At 36.1% G+C, this 19417-nt stretch overlaps 3 non-coding genes across 3 annotated transcripts; all 3 read left to right on the forward strand.

The window, feature by feature from the left end:
• Positions 1–81: 81 nt before the first annotated feature.
• Trnak-uuu lies at positions 82–154 on the forward strand. The gene has a single exon. It is a non-coding gene; the product is annotated as a tRNA-Lys (tRNA).
• An 815-nt stretch (positions 155–969) lies between these two features.
• On the forward strand, positions 970–1042 carry Trnak-uuu. Its single transcript has one exon. It is a non-coding gene; the product is annotated as a tRNA-Lys (tRNA).
• Positions 1043–1845: 803 nt separating this feature from the next.
• Positions 1846–1918, forward strand: Trnak-uuu. The gene has a single exon. It is a non-coding gene; the product is annotated as a tRNA-Lys (tRNA).
• The last annotated feature ends 17499 nt before the right edge of the window (positions 1919–19417 follow it).

The following is a 19417-nucleotide window of genomic DNA, read 5'->3' on the forward strand; positions in this document are numbered from 1 at the left end:
ATGCAAATAATTGCTTGAGAAGAGATGTTGGGCAAAAACTGCGTTTGTGCTTGTAAGTCTTTTGGCAACCCTACTCCAACTGCCCGGGTAGCTCAGTCGGTAGAGCATTGGACTTTTAATCCAAGGGTCCAGGGTTCAAGTCCCTGCTCGGGCGACACTACTTTTTTAGATTATTTTTTATTTAAAATAAATTATTATGTAATACTTACTTTTCATATGCATGTAGAGTGCCTATTGAGTTTTTAGTTTATTTCTATAAATTTCGGTATATTACACACAAATAAATTACTGAGGATATAATAAATAACAAAGCAGTTTTAACGATAGTACAGTGTGGCTGTGATGTGAATGCCGTGTGTAAAAATACATAATTAATATTTTATTTATTTTACTAAATGATTGATTACTTTTAACGTGTTCATCGATATCTACTATATTGTTCAATGGCTAGGTGGACATAATTAATGACCCCATTTGGAAACCTAAATTTAGTGGAAGCTATGTAGTACAATTAAAACTTTAAAGTTGAAGATTCCTAGGCAAACTATCTGACAAATGGTAAATAAAAACTAAAACACCATTTATAAGAAATAAATGTGGGTTAATAGCTAGCAAATATTAGCTCGAAGATGGGTCGTTAAAATAATATATTTATAATAATTTTTTGTATTTACGTTTACTTGTACGTCATTTGAAATTAATAGATATTATAGTATGATAGCATTTTATTTATCTTTAATATATTTGCTGCAAAGATTAAATATGGCAATTTTTTATAAATTATTTATTTAGAAAACCTTCACATAAGTATCTATGTATATCCGTTATATTGGCGGTGTAAAACAGTATTGTCTGTTATAAATAATCATGTTTTTAACAAAGAAATTAAAAATTTTCGAATTTCAAAATATTAAGAAGCTTCTTGAGTCCCAATGCCTGTTGTTTTGTGACCTATAAAGTCCATCCAGTGCCCGGGTAGCTCAGTCGGTAGAGCATTGGACTTTTAATCCAAGGGTCCAGGGTTCAAGTCCCTGCTCGGGCGATTCAATTTTTTTATCCTTGTATTTTTCAATTATTTTTGTTGTAATAATATGGAGAGTTAATAATTATGTTGCTGAATTTTTTAAATAATCAATACAGAGTATATGAAATAAAACAATCAATAAACATGAACAAAAATGATAATGCAGTGTGTGTCGTTAAGGCAGTGCGTGAATGTGCTAATTTAAAAAAGAATACAAATTAAAGTTAATTCCAAAAATATATAAATATTTCGTTATATATTTCATCTTTAATTAATGTTTTACATTTAATATTTAAGGATCTTAAAGTTACAAAATTATTTGAGGATTTATTTCTTTATTATATAATGTTTAGTTTCTGATAACTCGTAATCTGATCCCAATTGAACGAAGAAGAAGGTAGTTTTAGTATATACCTGAGTATATGGTATATTGCGTCATACTTTAGTAGACTGTGACTATTACATACATATTTAGACATTTAAAAAACAACAATTTCAATTTAAATACATATGTATGTGCAAGCTTTTATTAGTCATACATTTATTTTCAAACACACACAAATTCTTACAAATAAGTCACGTTTTGTTGTTGTTGTATATTTAAGTCCTTCCCTCTCTTTCTTTTATGCAATAGTATTCATAGAATAGTTTAGATCAGCAAATTTCTCTCTGCAAAAAAAAAGGAAATAAAAAATCGCCATCGTCTGGGTAGAATTGATGAGCTTTTTTTGCGAATAACTCGTATTGAGCTTAGAAGCTAGCGCAGGACGCTTTTTGCTGACACCTATAGCTATTGGTAATCGGACAGGCGTCAAACATGTGCCCGGGTAGCTCAGTCGGTAGAGCATTGGACTTTTAATCCAAGGGTCCAGGGTTCAAGTCCCTGCTCGGGCGATCTGATTTTTTTTTATTTTTAATTTTTCTTTTTAATATTAAAAGTAAACTATGTCTACAAGACATTATGAATAGTTCGAACATAGCGCTGGAATTTAGGCTTTTTCAAATAAATGTTCTCGTTTCCCCAATAGACTCTAATCTACTTCCAACAACCCAGACATGGCAACAACGGGGCTGCGGCTAAAAAAAGAAATCGTACAGCAGCGGAACGTCTAATTGAACCCTCATGAAATTAGCACCTTTTATTGTTTGTCTTTCCATTTACGTAGACGTGTTGTGTGTTCATACACATACAGCCCATATACAAGAACATAATGTACATTTGTGTGCCTGCCTATATAGACTCTATATACATATACATATGTATATATATATATACATATATCTATGCATGTACATACTTATGTATGTATATGTGTTGCGTCGACGTCGTCGATTGAGCAAGGTTTTGTGCTACGCCCAAAAAATTTTGACACACTTCAGCTACTCTGCCGAATAGTTATCGCCAACCGAATACCAACAGAGCAGGCGGCTCTAACTCTGGCTCTGGAGGAACTCATTGTGGGATGCTGCTGGCGTCAGCTCCGCCTGCTGTTCACTGTTGCGACGGTAGCAAGTGAACTAGAAAACTAATACATGCAATATAGTACATACATATGTACATATATACATATCTATACATACGCTTAATTAGCATTCATTACGACCAATCATCAAATTGCTAGAGCAGCTGAAACGGAGGCTGAACTGAGCACTCACGATGCAACAATAAACTAAATGGTAACAGAGTTAGACTGTATAACAACAACAACAACTACTACAATGGTAACATTAGCAACAACAACAACAACAACTGCGGAAAGCGAACCACTTCTTGTATAAAGAAGGCCGTGTTAATCTATAAAATAAACGCAAATATTTATATGATAATCCGACGATTTTCGAAACTGTTCCATGACGTTCGAAGCGCTGCTGTGTGAGAGAAATCGCTTGCATATACCAACTACCTAAATACATAAAGATACATATGTATATGTACACAGCCTAAATATCAAGGCTATGCTGCCGTCGTTACATATTTTTCATATGCCTCATACCTGTTGGGAAAATTTGTTTCAGGTAGCGCTTCCAAAAGAAAAAAAACTGTAGCGGAGCAAAAGGCCTCATAAATTGTAAAAAAAAAGGAAAATGATACACACAATGCTAAGAATATGACAGTTATACCTAGAATTGGCGAAAATCCTAAAATTATTGCAATGTTTAGAAGCAACGAAAAAAACGTGCAGGGAATGGAAAATCGGATTGTGTGAAAAAGGATTTTCTTAAATAGGTTTCCACACGGAATCATAGCATGTCGTCTCTCTGTTTATTGCGTGCATCTAGAAAAAGAAGTGCTAATATTATGTATTTAGAATTGCATTTTATTACAAAATATATGTTAGTGAAGAATTCTGTAATTCTCAATCGATTCCGGAGCTTGTTTCACGCCGCAATCATCCTAGAAGCATGATATCGAAATCACAAGTTTTGACACAATTTAATTATTGACCAACCCAGGAACGATCTTAAATACAGAACATGAAAACAACTTCTTTTTTTTTGCACAGAAAATAGAGAATAATTGGTTTTCAACGTCCGTATCCTTGTATAAATTTAAATAACTGAAACGGATATTAATGGCCTAAGTTATCATAAAAGATCGGGCAAAATAAATGACGTAGTAGCTTTCTTCAGCAGCAAAATATTTGCGCAATATTCGAAAACTAACAGTTCAAAATTAGTATTAAGTTGGACATTCTTTGCGCTCAGCAACCCTCGAATTTTCTATCACTCTTCCAGCAGGATTATATTGTGTATTTTCTTTAAGGTATTATGAGGAGGGATACAATGCAAACCCCAGACCTAGTAGTAGTTCTTAGTAGTTCTGTGATGAGGTAATTAATTTTTTAAAAGAATCGTGATGATAGCTGCAATTTAACTAATTTTCTACATCGCTTTTTTTTGTTAAGTGTATGCCTAAATAAAACTTCAAAGAGTACAGCTCTTATTATTTTCAAGTCTTTTAGAAGAATGTCTCAGCAAATCATTAAGTTCTTTGAAAATTGTTCAGTCTATTGCCATCTGTCACGTGAGAAAGGCTTAAGGCATTATTAAAATTAATTTTCTTTGCTCTGGAAATAATGAAAGAGACACTAATTAATTTGCAAGAGTAAAGTAGGGGACATTTATTCAATATTTAATAAATAAATAAGACTTTGGAAATTCCGTTTTTGTTTCGTGTTAATTTAATAAGCAAGTCGAGCACACCTGTCCGCACTTATTTTTTGGTTGCTTAGCGGCAAATGTTTGACTGTACCCTTTTTAATTAAAAGTTGGTTAGGAATTTGAGAATATCGACGCTACAGATACTTAGTGTTAAGCTTAGCTTTAAAAGAGCAGTGTTTATACTAATTTACTTTATTGTCTTTGAAACACTCCCTAACGCGTTTCATTAAAGCACACATCAAAATCAAATTAGCGCCCTACTTCTAAATCTGCGGTCAGACTGGCATATAATTTACAATGCAACTCTGTCTGACCGCCGCTTAAGGCATACGTGGCTTAAGGCATATATGGGTAGTTAGTAATAAAATTAATTTCCGAGCGACCCGCTTAAAAAATGCGAATCATGTGCCTATATTTGTTAATTTAACAGCGCGCCCAAGCAGTGTTTTATATCTACTATATACTATATTTATGTGAACTATATATGTTACTTGAGCATAGTCGGGCACTTTAAAAAGTTGCAGCCTTTTGACTGGGAAGCATACAATTATCGATGCAACAAATTTGAACTTAATGAGCACATTAACGCCTCCCTTCTGCATCCACTTCTGGTCTTAAGCCAGGCAGTGTCTGGCACTCGGCGCCTTACATTCTGCCACAACCGCTGGAACTGGAGCTGGTGTTGGTCCTTTGGAGCGTTAGTCGTACCCTGATTAATGAGGCTTTAAATATCCCACTTTGATTTCATTCTTAAACGCGCGGAGCGTGCAACAAAGAAGTTTCATTGACTCCAGCGGGCGAGAGTGGCCGTTGGACGAGCGTCGAGGAGAGGCGTCGCTCGTAAATTGCCAGCCAACAGCCATTGCGTGAGAGACGAGCACGTATCCTGGCACGTATCCTTGCAGAATACGCACACGAAAAAGTGTTGGGACAGCCATTCAGAGTGGAAACAAAATCCACAAACTCTACAAAGCCTGCGCTCTCCCGATACATACACACATACTTATAAATAAACCTACATATGTGCGTATATATGTATGTATGCATGTTCATATGTATGTCCGCCACAAAGGATGAGTAAAAGGAGACTTGCGGTTTGGAGAATTAAAAGCACATGCTTTGTGTACACCGGAGAAATATTTAAATTTTGACATCAAAAAGGTTTTACTTGCCGCATTATTGCTAAATATTTATAATAATTCTAACAACACTTTTAGCTTAAAATAACGATCTGCGTACTTGACTAATGTACATATTTCTTTGAAACTAAGAAACGTTTCTTTCAAACACCCGCATAGATATTTTAGTTGTCATGTGAAAGAAATAAAAGAGAAATAACATACCCCCATAAAATAAATACTATACAAGCACATTTTTATCAGTTTGCAGAGAATTTTGTGAAAATCTGTTTCATATACAAAGCAAATACATAAATACATTTTTATAAAAAATTTGGTGTTTGCAAATTAGAATGAACAGTTCCATGGTAGCATATACATACATACGTGTATACTATACGTGTATGTATATGAAATGAATGCTATTTTAATATGAATTTATTCAACATTGAGAGAGTGAATATTTATATGAATAGTTGCTTTATAACATACATATTTAAAAAACAAATACAGACATACATTTTTTAAAATTGAATCCACTTCATTTAACACATTAATAATAAAATAAGTTTCACAAAAGCGGCCTCTTGTTTCCACTATATAAAATAAATATGAATAGAAAAGCTATACTAAATCGATTTAATAGAACTAGCGGTATCTAAAATGCCTTTCTGTATGCAGAAAGCACCATTTTATTTCTATGCAGATTAAGCAAAATAAATTATTGACTAGGGAATATTTAATTTATCATAAAATGCTTGTATAAAAAATCAAAAAGATTTATTTTATAACCAAAATCCATGTAAAGAAAATAAAATTTTATTGTAAATTCAAAACAACATTTTATTGTTAATTATACATTATATCTATTTAAAGGAGGAGTTTAACAAAATAAAGACAGAGGTCTCTTAACTACTTATTTTTATACGTTATGTTATGTTTTTCTCAGTACGTAATTGTGTAGAAATAAAAATATATTAATATATTATATATTAAAATATATTTCAACTTATGGTAAGTTTAAAAATAAGAAAGAGGACTTCAAAATATCTTAAGGAATTTTAAAAGTCGACAGCAATATGTTTCCACTGATTTCTAGTAATAGATTTGATCAAAAAGTTGTTAAACTTGTGATAAACTGTAAAAAACAGTTGCAGTGTTACCGCATGTTTTTTTTTGTATACCGCAATGTTTTTCCTTAACTTTTTGCTTAGTGTAGCTCTCTCCATTTTTTCTCTTGCGGCTCTCGCCGCATCTCTTTACTCTGACTATTGCTGTTCTCTGACAGCCAAAACCCAAAACACACCAACAACAACAACATGGCTGTTATCAACTTAGCAAAAAGCGCCGTTTGTCGTTCGTTCGTTGCTGTTGTTATTGCATCCCGCCCTGCTGGTTGTTGTTGTAGAGCATACTAGTTGGATGGCTGGCTCGCTGGCTGGCTGGCTCGGTGGCTCGCTGACGTCTGCGTCGAGCTCTGAGCCGGGCAAGTGACTTCAGTTTGAAATTCGATGCCGAACGCAGCAGTCGTCGCGGTCAGAGCGGCAGCAGCAGCAACAGCACGGCGGCGTCGGCGGCGGCACAAAGTCCTGCCCTGCGCTGCTTGCACTGTCTAGCACATCCTGCAGGCTGCTACTACGGCTGCTACTAAGGCTGCTGCTGCTGCTGCTCAATTTAAGATCCTGCCGCGTCGCGCTGCCCTCGCCAACGCCAATGCCAACGTCAACTTCCTCTGAATGATGGCTGCCGCTCAATTAACACGACTGCGGCACTACTCTGTAGACCGTAGAGTCTGAGGAAGAATTTTTCGGTGTGCTAAACAATTTAGCTTTAACGTGTTTCTTGGTTGAGCGTTTCACATTACCAACTCTGTCAAAAGTCACACATTTTGTGGCTAACAGTCACTGCCTAAGGTCAGCGCTGGAAACGTATTTACTTGACTGACTGAAGCTGAAGTTAAACTGTCTTTGGATTTGTTGCACCCAGCAATTCGGTGCAGGTGAGTTCAAAATTAAATTTGTGAATTAAAGTACATTGTGGGAAGGAAAGCAAACAAATCAGTTCGACTGTCGTATACCCTGCACTCGCACCTCACTCCGCCACAGTTCTTCAAATAAAACAAACTTTGTAGCACCAATCGTTCCTATTTTGCATCGATTGGAGGAACTTTAGTTGGTGGCATTAGAAGAAACTCAAAAATACCAAATTTAGTTGTGATATCTTATCCGATCGCGTCTCTGTCAGCTATATAGATTATCAGATTATACTGTGGAATTGTGATAAAGAACATATTAGTAGAAAGTTAGATTGCGATATCTTCATACACACAAAAGTGGTTCTATCAAGTTTCTGCGCCGATCGCTCCTACGCAAGCTATATGCAATGATAGAGTCATGTATAGTTTTCAATAAATTTGCTATGGGCATGGATAAGGCAAGTCTATGTACTAGGTTTGGTGTCCCTAGCTCTTCGCTCGGGTTGAGGGTATAAAAAAAGGAAAGAAGAAAACTAGCAACCAAATAGGCAAAGTTCTACGCATGTGCCAGAAATTGGCCGCGCACCCAGCCAAACAGCCAATATGTCCAACGTTCTTCTGTCCTCGTTTTGACTCGTCGACACCGCTCTCCTTTCGCACGATTGTGTGTGTGTGTGTTTGTGTGTGTGTCACGCGCCCGGAATTGTGCAAAGCAGCAGAAGCAGCAGCAGAGGTTGAGGCAGCAGCGCCTTTCATCCACTTTTCATTTACGCAGAACTTAACGCCCTGCCGCCCCAGCCCCGGCCCCGGCTCCTTCCCACCATCCAGCGACCACCTTCCACATTCCACCTCCCCTTCCATTCTACACCTCTCAACAACTTGAGCTTCAATGTTATCAACAACAACAGCCATGAGTTCACCCTGCTCGGCACTCGGCTCGTAGCAGCAACCCCTGCCAGTGAGGATTGCGAACTCCCTGTTCGGCGCCCGCTGCCATCGCTTACTTTTTTTCGCGCTATAAAACACTTGTCCCGCCATTTAATGCATGGGTTAAGTAGTGTACTGAAAAAGAAATATCCTGGCGACAGCTGCTGAGCACCCGCTGTCCCGTTCTCCCTCCCACACCCACCTAGTCCATCTTCATCTTAATAGTACACTCGAAAAAAAAAATGCAAGAAATATACTTGCAATACTCGAAAATAGGTCATATAAATCCAATATAGACACCATTCCTACTTTTGAGAATGTTTATTTCTCAATACAAATGTTTCCAGCGATAATTTCACTTGAGATATGGCCAAATTGGCAAATAGCTTCGCAAATATATCATAAATATGGTGTTTCTTCAATTAAAATCAAATTCTATATAGTTGAATGTATCAAGACATATTTGGAAATTACTAATGTTCATTTGCTCCATGAATACTTCACAAATTTGTCGGTAAATTATTTGCATGCCTGCTCTTAACTTAAGTGAACTTTGCCCTGGAAAATAGGGTAATAATAATAACATAATTTATATATCCTCAAATAACAAAATATCTTGTGCAAAAACAAGGCACAATTTAAACCCTTGCCGTTATTAGGAGTATATTCATGGACTTACGGATTTGAATCGTAGTACAAAACTCTTTTTTTAATTTATCAAAACCACTTTTTATATATGTATGTAGGTATTCGTTTATAGTATGCGAATTCTTTTCAAAGATGAGATGTATGTACATATATCTTAAAAGCTGACATATATTCCCACCATTTTTTTGTTATACATACTATACATACACATATCTCGGCATATTTTTTAGTCAGTACAGCCCAGAGTACTCTCTCTCTCTCTATCTCATATTAAGAGCAAACAATGACATTTGGAGTGTCTGAATTTTCTTATATTGTTAAATGAGTGCTATACAAGTAGTTCCTCAAATTTAACTCAATAAAAGGTATTACCTAATGATAGCATATTTCTCTGGTGTCCTTTATTGTGCGCTTTTTGTCTGAGTGCAGTTTAATAAAATCTGCAACAGTTGTCATTAATCAATGCTATAATTTCTAAATTGAGCAATCATCAGTCTAAACATTAGAAAACTGTTTGTTTTGATTTTCTAAAATCTATAAACTTGATTTCTCTGAGTGTAGTTGCTTCATTGCCATCATCAGCATCATCATCATCACCGACCTGAAAGTTTCTCGAGTGGCAAGTGGCTGAGCTCTCCGGCCAAGATGCAACCCTGGCCATTGGTAACGGCTGCATTTTATGCGTAAGAGTGTGTGTGTGTGTTGGTGTGTGTTAGTGTGTATGTGTGTGGGAATGGGCGCTCAATATGGCGTAGAAACATTTTTGGCTAAGGTCGAAACGGGCCACAGGACTTGCAACTGCTGCAGCTGTCCATATAAAAGTGTGAGCTGTACATACATAATGCATATACACGTACATATACTTAAGTGTGTGTGTGTGTGTGTTATATACATGTATGTGTGTGTGCTTGCAATCTGTGCTGCATTTGTGTGTGTTTGTGTGTGTTTGTGTGTCTGTCCTGCAATTACATTTATAGCGCGCACTTAGCGCTTGGCGCACTGCATCCTCTCCAACTGGCTCTGCCTTCCACATCGTCTTGCCACTTCGTCCTGTCATCAGCTTAATGTGTAGAAAATTATCCAATTCCTGCACATACTCACGCACCCAGGGACAGAGTCTGCTGCATTTTTTATGGGCGCTAGCAGTTCCCCATTTTTGTTGCCCACTGTTATTTGCCACTTTTGCTTTATCATCCGATTCGTTGGCTCGTCAAATGCAAATTTTTATAATTCGCTGGTTGTTGGGTCAATCGTTTCATTTTATTGCTATTTTATTCATTCATCGCTTCAAGATTTCATTTAATTATCGTATATATCGGCCCCGGCTTGGAGACAAAAGCGCATTTTGATATTTTATGACATCCAAAAGCCGGTTCAGATGCTGTATTTTGCTAATGACCCACAGCAACAAAAACAAAAACTAGAAATGTGTATAAAAATGTTAACAGCTGGCATTAAAGTCGCTTTATGGGCCAACTGAGTCAAGAGTCACCTGCTATGCGTGTACAAAGTTTCCTCATACGGTTCGGTTTTGACCCACATTTGAATTATGTTATTCAAATAACGATCTATAAATATATAAGCATATGCATGTTGGCAGGGGAAGAGCCAACATACCTATAGGTCATACTGACATACATACATAGGGCATAGTTTTAAATTTCTTTTGATATATAGCATTTCATTTTCGCTGCAAGTATAAAACATATACATCATATCTAAGCAATAAACTTAAAAAGCTTACAGTCAGGCTTAAACCAAAACAAGTTTGGAATTGTAATGAAGAATTTAATTTACACTCAACTACACAGATTGGAAATTATTTTAGGGTTCGTAACTCGTTCTAAAAATTAAATATTGACCTTTTTAAAACCCAAGCCCAGCCACAAAAAAGTGGTATTAGTACTTTTTGAACAAAATTAGTCTTCAAACTAATAAACTTTAATGCTACCAAAATATTTAATATACTAATGTTACATACATTTTTACTATGACTAGTAAGTTTAGCAAATTATTGTTTATGGAGTTTAAATATTGATTAAATATTATTATCATTGAATTGATTTGACATTCTTAAATGTTCCAAAAATCATTTCAAACTTTTAAGTGAACAACTTTGTAATAAAATCGATAGTTTTAAAATATAATTTTTTTCACATAAAAAACCTTAGAAAGGAAATACATTTTTATTTCAACTTGCATAACAAATCATTGTATTAAAATTTTAATCATTTTTCAGACGATTAAGATATCATTTTTTTCTCATAAGCTTTGTGATTACACATATTTTAAAATTCATTTCAAAATTGTAAATTAGAGCTGACTATTCTAACAGACGTATGTGAATGCATTTTTTATAAATTTTTGGTTGAAGGTAATTAGTTTGTATTTTCATAACAAATATTCAAAATTTATTTATATAAATAACAGCTACAATTATGACAAATAACAATTTTCCTTCTAAATAGCTTTGATCTGAATTATGCGGGTGGGAGCCTAATCGGTAAAGCAACTTTTATTAAGGTTCTGACCATCGTAAAATATGAGCATTACAATGACCTGCATTCACGCCTGTTTTTATGTCGAATTGTAATTATAATTGTTTGATAATTGACAAAGCATTTAATTGAATTCCTCTACATACTTTATAATTTCATATTCTTTGCAGTTTTTAGGTTTTAACTTAGCTTTAAACTTTGATGGTGAATTTAAAATTGCAGAGGTGGTGATTCAGTATAATAATTAATAGTTCTGAAATGGTAATGCGTTGAATAAATTTGTTAAATTTAAGTTAATAAATAAATGTACGAAGAATTGGGACAAATTATCAGTTCCATTTCCAGTCAAAAAGAAATCCGAAAAGAAATCTTTTTTTAGTATATTGTAGAAATAAACCTAAACGTAAAATTATTGGTATTATGAAGATGATTTTAGCCAAGAAAGCCCAAATAGATGAGGGCTCAAAAAAGGAATGCAGTTTATTTTATTTTATCGATTTAAAATATTTTTATCAGCATCAACAAATCATTCAATTTTGATTTTCAAAGTGTTTTGTTAAGTTGCTTTGCTATTTATTTTAAATTTTATTAAAAAAATTGTAGATTCAAGCAATGCTTAAACAAAAGCAAATATTGTAGCTTCCCAACAATGTAGTTGAGGGCATTTTGATGAAATAGTTCAGTTGATGGGACTTAAATATTTCTACTAAAGACCTCTAGATGCGGCTACATTTCATTCACATCAAAAGATTAGATTTATCTCCACACAAAAAAAAAAAAAGGAAGGAATTTTGGTTAATTAGTTAATTTTAAGATTAATTATTGATAAGTCCAGCATTGTCTCCTAAAATCTAATTAATTGAAAAGCATCGCCACAACATATTGGCATAAAAAAAAACAATTGTCGATAGCTGTGGTCTCAACAGCTGCAATATGCCATTAAAATGGGAAAAAATTCAGTAGGGTTTCCCATACTGAAAGCATTACAACTGCAGTTTAGAGAGCTACCCCTAAGACGGTTAGTGGTGTGCTGCACATGCCACAATTTCAGAATTCAGTTCTAAATTCCCAAATCACATTTCGAGCGGTAGAGGAAATGGAAAGCAGGTCGGGGTGAGAGCGCAGCGGATGAGTGCAACAGCTCGGCAGTTCTGGGTGGATTCGTTTGGGTTTGGGTTTCGGTTCGGGCACTGCTATGGCATATTTATTTGAATTTCATGCAAATTCGCCTCACAATTGAGGAACCACAACTGCAGGACACAGCTTGCACTTTTCCCCAACACACCATCGAGGTTTGTTCTTCAACTCCGCCTGTTCCTATGTCCTCGGTCCTAGGACAAATGAAATGTTTCACTTTATAAAGCGAACAACATTTACGCGCGCATTTTCATTTTGAGCCAAAGGGCAGCAACAACAACAACAACAACTAACAGCAATAGCTAAACTAAAAAAAAAGAACGAACAGTCAGTCGCGTATTTTGTAAACAACAAAAAGGAACAGGGAAAAGGAGCAGCGAACAACCGGTATGCGAAGAGTCAGTCCACTATAAACGAATAATAAACGAATATGTTTGTGTGTATGTATGTATGTAGGCAGGCATATGTGATATTCCGCGAACATGCGTCAGACATAAACACACAGACACACACACACACACACACCTACACACCTTTATACACACCCATACACTCGCACGCAAAATGCCGCAACTTGCAGGTTCAAAATAAATTTACGCTCTGAAAAGGTGAAACCAAGTTTTTAGACAAGCAGCCGTTTCAAATTCTTTTATTGCCCTCTCTCTTCTCATTTCTACCTGCACCCATTTTTATTTCTTTTTTTTGCTTTTCTTCTTCTTTGAATTGGTTGTGCTGTCGCGTTCTCGCGAACCAACAACAAAACAAACGCTCGACAATAACAACAATTCGCGGGTAGATGGAAACAACCTTGGCCTCAAGTTCTCTGACCGACCGACCGGCTATGGCTATGGCTACGGCTACGGCTCCCAATCCCAGAGAGATGCAAACAAACAAACAAACAGTGTAGAAAGGCCAAAGGCGCGCTAAAGTACAGTGAAGCAAATTGTTTGAAAAACCTTTTCCCTGAAATTGACAGAGTGAATATGGGTCGAATTTATTTAGGAAGGTTGCAATGGCCAATTGCATTATTTTTCAAAGGAAATTATGCTCACCTTTGAAACTAAACATAACTGCAAAATGTAATATAGTTCACATTTAAATACTTGAAGGGTATTCATTTTATAGTATTTTTTATTTGAAGATATTCTTTAAGACTTATTCACAATTGAGTATGTAGCTTTTCAAATGTAGATGTTTCAGTGTGGAACTTATGTATGATTGATTCTTAAATTATTTTTGCAAATTTAGGCTGTTCTAATGCGCTTTTTATGAGTGAAAGATAAGCGATTAAAGCAAAGAACTTATTGGAAGAGCTAATCACATTAATTTATAAAGAAAAGGACTAATCGAAGTTTTATTTTAACTAACCCAAAATCGGGGAATGCTATTACCTAAGTTAAAATACTAATTTACTTTAAATTAGAGCTTAACTGAATACTAGATAAGCAAACAATTTCTTCAAACGAATACAAAATCTTTGTGCATTTGGATTTTTAAAATGAAACATACCATAAATACTTCGTTATTAAAGATGAAATATTATTTATTTTGCATATTACTCCTTGACTACATTTATCCTTCAATAAAACGCACCGTTTGATGTACATACTTATGTATAAATTCTTGTACACAAATAATTCATAGTATTCCTGTGGAAAGCACTGTGGTTCATCTTACTCTCCCCCTTTCGGTTCTCAAGCTCTTAAGCCAACGGACTTAAGTTATGTGCGAAGTCGTATTCATTTGTAAAACAAAACATGACACAGGAGAAGTCACCAAATTCGCCAGTCATTGCCCCTCTTCTGCTGCTCCGAAGCCGACGGCACGCGGATGCAGACATGAATGATAGCCGAGCATTCAGACATACATACACAATCGAACATACATACATACATGTTTGTATGTTTATAGTGTTTGCCTTTTGCGCACTTCCGTGCCAGTGAGAGGGCTAGGGAGTGGGAATTGCAATTCTATTAACAAGTGCATTCGAATGACAGCCAAAAAGATTGAGAGTCGCAAATGGCTTATCAGTTGATCTTTGCAAAAGTAAAAGAGAATCAAAACTGAAATGTTCTGTGATGGACCTTTTAACTGTAATTAAAGCTTTAAACATTTTGAAGTTTCAAATGACAACATTAACTTTTTTCTATTTATCTGGATAATTTGAATAAAAAGGAACTAAAAGGAATAAAGTACTTAAACAGAGATGATTTCAGCAGCAATTCACAGTATTGACAATAACTGGTAGATCCATTCAGTACATGATTAATGATGTATAATTCCAATGACTTAACAGTTGTTCAGTTACATTTACTTCCCATGTGTACATATGTATGTATGTATGTATAGTATGTGTATAAATATTACAGCTAGCTGGGTTTTTCTCTCCATGACTGGGCCTATTGCACATTTTCTCAGCTGGCATTGAATTCTGTACGCTTTGTTAGAGCTTTTGTTGTTTACTATATGTTTGTATTCTTTCTACATCGTATCTATTATAGAACACCAGAAGCCAGCGATCTTTTAAATTCGTTTCCCTTTCGTTTGATAAGCGTCGAAACAAATTTATTTAAGCCATTCTGCACGCGCCCTAATTTTGAGACAAATGACAAACTTAGTGGTGATCTAAATTATTATTAACATACATCTGAATGTATGTACATACATATATACTTATGTATGTATATACTAGTATGTACAGTCAAACATTTGTGATGAAACCGGCTTGCTTAATCAACAATTAAATTCAACAGTTCCTCATTTATACTGTTAATAAAATAGGCGTTTTTAATTTATTTTAACTACTATAAATACGCGATTGGGATTCACTTGGTTTTATAACCAAATTTAATTATAAATTTAAAAAAATCTAGTAATTACTGGATCCATTACTCATTCCACTGGCCACAGTGTTCGCACGCGATTGAAATTAAACATATATTTGCATAAATGTAGAAATGCTTATAATGTACTGCCGTAAAAACAAACAAAATAAATGTATCTGCATGTGTATATTTGTGTGTACCGTGTAGATACTCGAGTATGTATATTTAGAAATTTGTTTATTCGCAAGAAACTGAAAGTGACTTCACAGCTAGCAATAAAAATTTATAAGTAGGGGGACGGGTTTCAGACACTCAGTTAAAACAAAACAAGCACATAAAGTATTGTTTAAATGCATTACGAATTACTAGCATTTCTCTGGGAAATTATATAAGGACCTAGAATTTCTCCATTGTCGAACCAGTTTTAACTCACATTTGATAAACAACTTGAAGAAACGACTGTTGGAGGAATGAATGTGTTAACTGAAGTCCATGCGGAATCAATTAGCAAATCATCGAATTGCGATGGCTGCTCTGATGTTGATGGGATGATGTAATGCATTTTTTTCTTTTTTCTTTTTGCAAATTTGTACTTGGCGCATCTTTGCTAATTTCTCAAGGTTTGTTGAGTTTGTGGGTCGTGCGAGAGGGATTAGCTGGTATGCCGTCACTAACCAAATACATAGTACGAGTATCGCAATTAAATTTGGAGCATTCTAATTTTTTCTGCCTTTGCTGAGTGAAAAATTCCAAGTTCCAAATGCCGCAGTCGACACGAGTCGAGACGTGCATGTTTGCTCAGCCGTGCACAAAATTGCGAGCACACCACCAGCGAGCCAGCCAGCGAGCCAGCCAGTTAGCCAGCAAACAGCAACATGGCAGCCTTGCTCTCGCAGCTGGCTCTCACTTTGTTCTTTGCCTGCCTGTCTGTTTTTCTGTCTGTCTGTCTGTTTGTGGATTGTGTGTACACATTTGGAGAGCGCGCGCTAATCCGGAGCAGCAGCCATTAAAATGGCAGAAGGACAACCACCAAAACTGTCAGACAAAGAGGCAAGCTGACAAAGAGAGCGCACGCCAGCGAGAGTGTGTGTGTGTGTGAGAGAGAGGGGGAGTGAGTGAGAGTGCTCGCCTAGTTAGAGTGTAGGACCAGGGTTGAGGGTTGGCAAAAGCAGGCAGCGTCCGTTTTCCTTTGTTTACGCAAGATTTGTTGCCATTACAGACTTAATCTGGGGGTTTTAAAACGCCTACCCGAAAGGTTTTTGACTTTGTGGGCTTAACTTTGGCTTGCGTCGCACCCCTCACAAACCTTAAGCTGGCGGGCCATTTTACTTAATTTGGTCCTAGGCGATTAGTGCTAATGAATAATGCTAAAAAGACATTAATTAATTGAAACGCAACTCGCAACTTTACTTGCAGGCTAAAAGCGACCACCAAGGATGTTAAAGCTGTTGGTGTTGAAGGACACACACACACACACACACACACACACACATACACACAGCACAACCTTCGTCATGTGTGCCCCGCTGGCTATGATTTGTTCCACATGGTCGCCCTAGGGGCGCGCGTCCTCGTGCCTGCACATTAGTCAGCACTATTAGTTCTGCTGAATCATCAACAACTCATCGACACATCGACCAACGAGTGCAAACGCAACGCCGCGTCCATGAATGAAAGCCCCAGTCCCAGTCGCAGTCCCAGCCATTGTCGGTTTAAAAAATGTAGAGCACGATTGCCTAAGCCTCAAAGGCTTAACCACATGGCGCCCATAACGGGGCGACTTCATCGCCTCCGCCAGCCAACCAAACAAATTAGCTCGATTGTTGGGCTCTGAAAATGGAGCTCACTGGCTGCTAAGCCGTGAGGCGACACTTGAGCAATGACTTGATTGATTCCGTTCCCATCAACCCACCTATCAGCCTATCTATCATTCCCATTTATGTAGCGTTCAGGTAAACGCGATACACCCTAATCCATGCACCATCAATTAAGTAGATACAAGAACGAAATGGGCTAAGTGCACATAACGAGCCCCGCCAAGCGTCAAGCGCCAAGAATAAGACACAAAAGACCCCAAGACATTCCAAATTATCTGCGCGTTATCTTATCGTCGTCTCTTCCGATAACAAATAGATTTTCGGGTGTAATCTCGCATGCTTACAGGTGACGATGAATTCCATATGGCATTCAGTGCCCTTTCCATGCCGGAGTCGAAGACAACGCGCCGCAGAAATGCACACACATTTCTTGGAGTTGAAAGTGAAAAAATGCAGACCCTAAAAGCAAACAAGGACCCCGCCGGGTACTCAACATTCGTGACTTTAAGCGATGGCGGACATGGACACGGATACTGACACGCTAATTTTCATGGCAGCGTGCCGACGACAATATAATTATCCCTCAAACATTTGTGAGCATTGTAATTTAGTTTATAGGTCATTTCATAATTTCGCCATAAAGTTCTTGTGCTCCGGACCCGGGGGCTGGGAGCAGGGAGCTGGGAGCTGGGGGCAGGCAGCTACTGCCATCACGTGTGGCACGATAAAGCAAGAATTTAACTATGCGCATGTAATTTTCTTTGGGCCAATTGCTCATGTTTCAGCTCAACTGACGTGCCGGAGAGGTCTTAGTTAAATATAGGCAACCTCCACACACAAACACATCTAAAGGTATACTATACATATAGGTATATATCTACTACCTACCTATTAATATGCACAATCTATGTATATATTAACTTTTCACCTTCTTCTCGCAATTTTCAGCGTGCGCTTCCACTCGTGGCCAACTGCGATTTCAGTGTTGATAGTGACTGTGATATTGATTGTGATGGTGATTGTGATTGCTCTGTTCTACATCCACCCTGTAGATCCGAATTTGTTTTACATTAGCTTTAAGGACAAATTCGGTTCTAGAGAGGTTTGTGTGGCTCAAAGTCCAACGAGATTTCTGATACGTGTAAATCGAACAATTTAAATAGGAACTAAGTTGTGATTAAAGATGGAAATGTATGCAAAAGCGTCACTTACCAGTGTTGCAAAACAACTATTACTAATTTGTACTTTTCATTCAAGTCTGATCAACTCTATTTCTATCGAGCAATGCTTCAACATAAAATTTACTTCCAATTTAATCGAAATGTCAATTAATTGTTTATCAAAATACCAAACCTAAATCTAAACATAAAGAAAATTGTTGAAGAGCCACATTGAAGAAGAGAACCAAGACTAACTTATGACTTACATTTTATATTTTGCTCGCTTGCAATCACTAATTTTCCCACTGTTAGGCACAATTTCTAGTCTAGTGCTTAGTTCAATATCATGAGACCACAATATATTTTATATCTAAGCTGTTTAAATGCATATATAGTTTCCCTTGATCTTAATTGAGGGCAGCCCTAAAGGGGTGCCAATGCGGTCATGCCTTTCTTATCTTTCTTATCTTTCTTATTCTCACTTTTTTGGTGGGTATTACAGGTATTTATTGTGGGTAAGCCCATGTTGCCATGGAATGCTCTCCCAAATGATTCATTAGTAAAATAAACTGCTCTGCTATAAAATTTTTGCTTTGATTTATTGTGGAAAATTATGAGACTGTGGAGAAATAAAGTATACGAGTATGTCTCTTTCTTTTACAGTGTTAAATTCATATTTTATTCAAAATTATAGATATAATTATTAAGACAAACTGATCTGCATTTAAAGAAATTGTCCTTGATTATTAGCAAAATATTGGAACTCTTTGGAAAGTTGACTTGATATTTAACATTCTTGTTCATTCATGCATGTGTTAAATCAATTTTTTAATCTGTGTTTTTTTAGTAATAATTTAATGCTTAAAACAAACTGATCTGCAATAAGATAATTATTATTATTTTGATACATTATAAAACAGATTGGAGTTGTGTAAAAAAAAGATGACTTGTATTTCACTAAATTCATATTTTAATCTGTAAATTATTTTCAGCGATTAGTTAATATTACAAACGGTTAAATTTAGATTAAGAGATGTTAAAAATATGTTTAGATTTTTGTTTATTTATTTATTTATAAGGCATATCCTAGCGTTACAAGTATTGGATTACTTGTAAATTATTATTT

Source organism: Scaptodrosophila lebanonensis, unplaced genomic scaffold, assembly GCF_003285725.1.
Source record: "Scaptodrosophila lebanonensis strain 11010-0011.00,11010-0021.00 unplaced genomic scaffold, SlebRS2 tig00000053-arrow-pilon, whole genome shotgun sequence".
NCBI classification, from domain to species: domain Eukaryota; kingdom Metazoa; phylum Arthropoda; class Insecta; order Diptera; family Drosophilidae; genus Scaptodrosophila; species Scaptodrosophila lebanonensis.